We start from the raw sequence: 6323 nt of genomic DNA on the forward strand, positions 1-6323 counted from the left end.
CTGCAAAATAAAGTGAAATTACAAGTCAGGAGGGCTCTTCCCTCCTTTTTTTTTTTGTTGCTTGTCATCCTACTTGACTCTTCTGCTTCACTGCTGAGGAACTGTCACCTTGTATAGCATCCACAGGTTCTCTGGCAATCCAAGCCAAAAAAAAGTGAAAAAAATTATCCAAGAAGCAGATGAAAAGTGGTAAGCCAATAGGAAAAAAAAAGGGAAGCAACAAGGTTGGGATAGTTGCAGTTGTTTGTGTGCTCTGGAAATATCAGTAATGATGAAGAGGCAAAAAATTGCTTTGAAGACCTCTATGATCCTTTCCCTATTCTCTGTCACCCTGGAAATGACCTGTGTGCACTGGAGTTCCTTTCTCTCCCCCCCCCCCCCGCCCCATTCTTCTCTTTCTTCTTCCCAGGACTTAAAAGATGTGGTAACCTTTGTGCTTTTTATTGTGCAGCCAGGAAATAAAATTCCACTCAGTTAAGCCACATTGTAAACAGAAATGGAGCCGTCAGCTCAGGTAGATTTAGAGTACAGAAACTCAGAAATTCCAAGCCAGACAACCTCTAAACACTGCCATGATTTGAAGAACTGCTTTACTGTCCTTTACCTGCCCTGGCAGGTACTACAAAGTAGTAACCTGCAGCTATTATAACTAATAAGAAAACAAGAACCCAGATTCCATTTCTTCCACTATCATGTTTAGAGGGAATACTTGATTCCTCAGCTCAGAGGAATGGTCAAAGGTCTACTTCTGACTACAGTTTCACTGGAACATCTTGAGTCCGGAGCAGAGACAAGAGGTCAATCACATCAGATTCTCACCACCACACATTAAGGCAGTTTTTGTTTTGAACAGAAAATTGGAAACCACAGAGGAAGGATCTCTGATGATTTTGGGAAGGTTGATTTGTACAGGGACTTCTGGGCTAATCAAGAAATCGCTCTTAAATTTGTGGCTCTAGCACAACTAAAAGCATTTTAAAATTATAGACATGCCAGTTATAGGGAGGACCACAATTAAGTTGAAGTTCTAAGCATATGTGGTAAGGAATCAGGGTGAATATTAGGAAAAAAAAGGACTAGGGTTCACTGGAGAAGAGCTTTCAGTTCATTGTTTGGCAAACAGAGGAGCAGATCTTGTATTTCTACCAAGAAGTATGACCCATTTCAGGTGATCAGTTGATTTACCACAAGATCCAGAAAGGTAAGTCCCCTGCCACCTGAGGTCTGCTATCCCATGACCCTTCAATGTGAGAATATTTCAACACCCTCAAAATGCTTTGACCTGGTTCTGAGAACCTGGGACTCCTCTCACTGGACCTTCTTCAAGGAGACATTTACTGGATCTCCTGTATAGAGACAGGGCTTCCCCTTGCATACTATACCTCTACTCTAGAGATAGTTATGCTGCCTGGCTTGAGTGATATCCACCATTTGAACATTCCCAGCTTAAAGGAGGTTTCTGTTTTGCAGATTCAGTGCTGGTACAGTGAGAGAAGTACTATTCCTGGGCAGTTTCAGCCAGGCCATAAATCTTTTGTCGCAGATCAAGTCAAACTGGTATTAAATCTCAAAGTCTGTAAGACACAATGCCAGATTAAGCCCTTGGAAAAGGAAGTACAATTCCAGTGACTGCCAACACCTGTTTGCATGAGATTTTATCTCTTTCTTACTCACTATCCCCAATACCAATGCCCTGTCTGCTTTAATTGTCTCTGAATTAAGTGTTGCTCTAAAAAAGAGGGCATCAGACTAGAGATGGCCAGGAAATGCTATCCACAAATTATTTTCTTGTATTGCCAAAAATTTTTCACTCCACACTGTGTATAATACAGCTGGAGTCAGGACAGGCTCAGGACAAAGCCATTTTGTCTGCATAACTATTCTTCCTTTAGTGCTTTCTGCCAACACCTCTGTGGTCATATTCTGTCTGCCTAGCTTGTCTTAGATCATCCATGGGGTATTATGAGAGCAGCCCCCCATCAACACACCAGAAAGAATTCATCACTCCCAGCCTCTTCAGCACCCCTGGAAGTGTGGATGGTTCCTGTCCTCCATTTCCCTCTATGGATCCAATTTTGTGAGCATGTGTGCCACAAAGCAACAAGTGATCCACATCACCACACTCAAGCCACATCTCCAATTGTTGTACTCATGTACGCTGTCTACTAAAACCTCTTTGGACCACAAAGGGCATCTAGATGTGGTCAGTGGAGTGCTGGTAGAGTGAAGCCAAGCAGATGCTCTCAGCAAGCATTACGGCTTTTACATATGCTGTGGAGCTCCGCACTTCTAGAGCTGCAAGAGCCAGACAGGCCAGACACCTTAGTATAAATCCCCCACTAGGCATACGTGAGCCTGCTTAGCTTCTGAGTCAGTCAGCAATGAGTCATTGCCCACTGGGGGAGAAAAAACAAGATCTGTCAAAGTTATTTTTCAAAAACAAGAAAGAATGATTCAAGCATAACAAATAGGTAGGCATTTGGCTAGACGGGGGAGGTCCTTGTTCTTGCATTTCCCATCTCCCACATCCCAGGTGAGCACTCCAGCAGGCCTACACAACCAACTTTTCTCCTCACTCGATGATTATGGGGACAGCTAATACAAAGTAGAATAGATCCCTCAGGCAACACTAAGAAAGAGCTTCACGTAGCAAAAAAAAAACTGAGAAAAGCCATAGTTGTTGGGAACAGAGGAAGACAGGGGCTTTCATGTATCTTCCAGCTTACTTGGTAAAACCCTTGGCCACCATGCTATTTGGTACTCAGGTCCTGCTGGCCTCTTTCATCACATATTCCCAGCTGAGACCAAAAACTCTTTCCAACCACAAGTAATACTAAAACCAATCAGTTCACTCCTGTATATATAAGAAAAATCTGACAAGACTGTCAGAAATTTCCCCATTGAGCTTCTGTGAAAGATGCTTCAAGAAATAGCATTAGTACAAATATAAATACCAGGCATCCAGGCTACAGGTCAGCAAGAGTTAGATATAAAGGAGTCTGACCTTGTTTCCCAGTCTCCATATGCCATACTCATTTGCTGTGGAAGCATTCAAACAAGCCAACAGTTCCTTTTCATTTAATCTTTTTTGCCAAATCATAAATCTTTCAGACAGCTCAACTGGAATTATTCATACACAAATGATCAGCTACTGGAATGTGTTTTTTTTTCCCCCAGTTGTTCCTCTCCTTCAGATTCATTGGGTATTAGGCACCCCCTCATAGTGCCCATAAGATCCAGCCTGTCCTTTTTGATGGTATAGGAAGGCAAAATCTACTTTTTAGCTTCAGATGAGGGCATAAAGGTTTTGGTATGCACAAAGGAAAAAATAACTTTTCTATGGAATCATGTAGAAGTAATATATTTTCCCCCCCTTTTAAAGCAAATTACTTTGGAAATCAATTATGGTATGGACATCTGAGTGTCAAAAATTGCTGGGCTGATGGGAGGGTCAACATTATCAAAAAACTCTGGGACTTGGTAATCAACAGAAGCATGAGAGGCAAGACATCTAGAGCATGGTCCAGGTAGCAGGGCAAGAATTTAATATTTTCATCTGTTGATATATATGGATCGAATTTTTTTTTTTATTAAAAACTTTGTAATACCTTCACTACTAAAAGAAAAAAAGACATATGCAGCTGAGAAGCCACAACTTTTAGAAAGCTTAAGAGGAAACAAGTTTTCTTGATCTTGAAAATCATTTGACCAGGAAAGTTTCTTCCTGCTCAGCGTCTTTCATAGCAACTCTCAGAACATCAAAGACAGACTACCAGTTATCATTTTACTAAGGTCATTATTAAAGTTTGATTATTAAACCAGAGGACAGATTAAGGCCAGTTGAGTTTATAGCTAACAGGGTTTGTAACAAACACGACTACTGTAATCATAGGCAGCCCTGACACCCAACCATGTATGGGTGAAACAGACCTGTGTTCCTGAAGTCATGAGGAAACATAGCAGGAAAACATTCATTTCAAAAACCACAACCCTTTTCTTAGCTCTAGCTAGTCCCTATGGATATTTATCCAACTTCGTTTGTGAAGAAACCTTCAAAAGCTGAAATTCTATGCCCTTCGTAGGCAATCTATTCTAGTACTTAGTTATTCCTATGGCTAGAAAGTTTTTCCTAATGTTTAGTCTACATCTTCTTGCTGCAATTTAAGCCCATTACTTCCCATTGTATCCTCAGTGGACATGGGTAGCGTTCTATTATCTCCTCAGATGCAGAAGGTCTAACAGCAAATTCAGCTTCCCTCACTGCCAGGCCTGGGCCTTAATTACAAGATGATTTCAACTCTCACAGCTCGTGTTTGTATATACACTATGCATATTTATGGCACATACCAAAGATGACTGCTTTCAATGGATTGCTGTGAGGATTTTGTTGTGGTAGAGAAAACAAATTGCCATTGCTGGCATTAAAGCACAAGAAGCATTTTTCACGCACCCTCATAAATACGTATTCCATACACATATATTTACTTTTCCCCTTAAAAGCTATATTGTGTACATTGCCTGACAGATCTGAGGGCAACCTAGTGCTACCACAAGTGTGCTCAGTCCATATCTGCATGCAAGCACCTAAGCATGCACACACACAAAGGCATATGAATGCTTACAGATCTGTGGCGCAGACTCACAGATGGTATAAATCAGTGTCGTCCCTACTCAGCCTAACTCCCGTTCAAGTCGGCCATAAGGTATGAACAGACACGTACGCAGCTCCCCATGTCTACACAGCCATATGGGCAGCATACCCATGCGGATGTGCATTGCACACCTTCCTGGCCTGAGGGATGCTGCAGTACAGCTGCCAGCCTGGCCACCCAAAGCACAAGCTTCGATACCATCGAGTTCCCATCAACAGAAAACTCTGGCTCAGGCACGAGAGGAAAGACTGAGCAGCACCATATAGTGCAGCAGAACCCCGTTGAACCAATTAGGGTTAACACATTTCTGGTTAATGAGAGGTGCCGGTCATGATTGTAAATTAATATTTTCCAGTGGCTACCCATGCACTCAAGTGTCAGTATTGATCAAACTTACCTCTGCCCAGTTAATGCTGATGGATTCAACAGCAACATACGCCTGCTCATCTGTTACCCAATTAAGATAAGCCCTCGACTCATCCTAATAGCTGTATTTATTGTCATCAGGAATATTGATATATCTCTGTGCTAACTGCAAGCCAACATACACGCAAGCACACGCAAAGGATGTGATGTTACTCTGGGAATTGTCCTGGGCTCAAAACACATTGAGAAAGCACTTTGTCAGCCTTCATGCTATTTTGTCCAGAGAGGCAATATTTTCTATGGGGAAAGCAAAAGTAAAGGATACTCCTTTCTCTAGTCTTCCTAGGCTAGATTTTTTTTTTCCCCTGCAGAGAATAAGTGCAGAAAGCTCCACAAATAAACTGCTTGGCTCTTAGACTAAAGCAAATGAAAGCCTCCTGTTGCACAGGGAGTCCAGCATGCGAGAAATGCTGGGCATGTAAGGAAAATGCCTATGGGAAGAACCAAATAAGGATTAATGAGCATCTCTTTATATGGTTTTCCACATTGCTAGCCTGACTCTGAATCAGAAGCTGCTGGGTAGCTAATGGGCCTTGGGTAAGGGACATGACAGCAGCTGTCTGTATAAAGCAAACAAAAAAAGATTGTAGCAAAATTTAACATTTTCCTTGCAGTCCTGAAGGGAAGTCAGAGGAGTCCTGAAATGCCCACACATGATTTAGTGAGCAGCTGCCCCTTCCTGGAAAGACACAGACCCCTGCCCGTACCAAATGGGGTATTAAGTACAGGCAGAGATCAGGACTCCATTTCCTCAGGAAAAGGTCGTTCTCAACTAAAACAGAAGTGAGAGCTCAGAGGAGGCCAGTTCATCTCCACAGCCAGAATGTAGCACTGCCAATCCCAGGCAGAGCACCCATCCTGTGCAGCGGAGACTGCATGCTGTGGTATATAAAGCTGAACTGGAAAAGAGCTGTGGATGCAATGCTTAACACTTAACAAGTTAGAAAGCAGTTAACACAGGCCTCTGCGCGTCTTCATTAAGAATCCCTTTTCCCTGCCATCTGAGCACAAACGAGACAGCACCATCTGACTTGTACAGAGGCTGCATTTGGTCCCGGGGAGTTAGCTGGGACCTCAAGTCATCAGTGAAAACCTGTTTGGTGTTTTTCACAGATTGTAGCCTCAATCATTCTTCCAATTTGACAGATGCCCCCAAGCCATCTTGTAGGCCTGAAAGCATCCTATTAGGCCACAGTTAATGGCAGCTCACACTGAGTGACCAAAGTTTGAACAGGATTTTGCAAA

This window comes from Anser cygnoides, chromosome 1 (assembly GCF_040182565.1).
Source record: "Anser cygnoides isolate HZ-2024a breed goose chromosome 1, Taihu_goose_T2T_genome, whole genome shotgun sequence".
Taxonomy (NCBI): domain Eukaryota; kingdom Metazoa; phylum Chordata; class Aves; order Anseriformes; family Anatidae; genus Anser; species Anser cygnoides.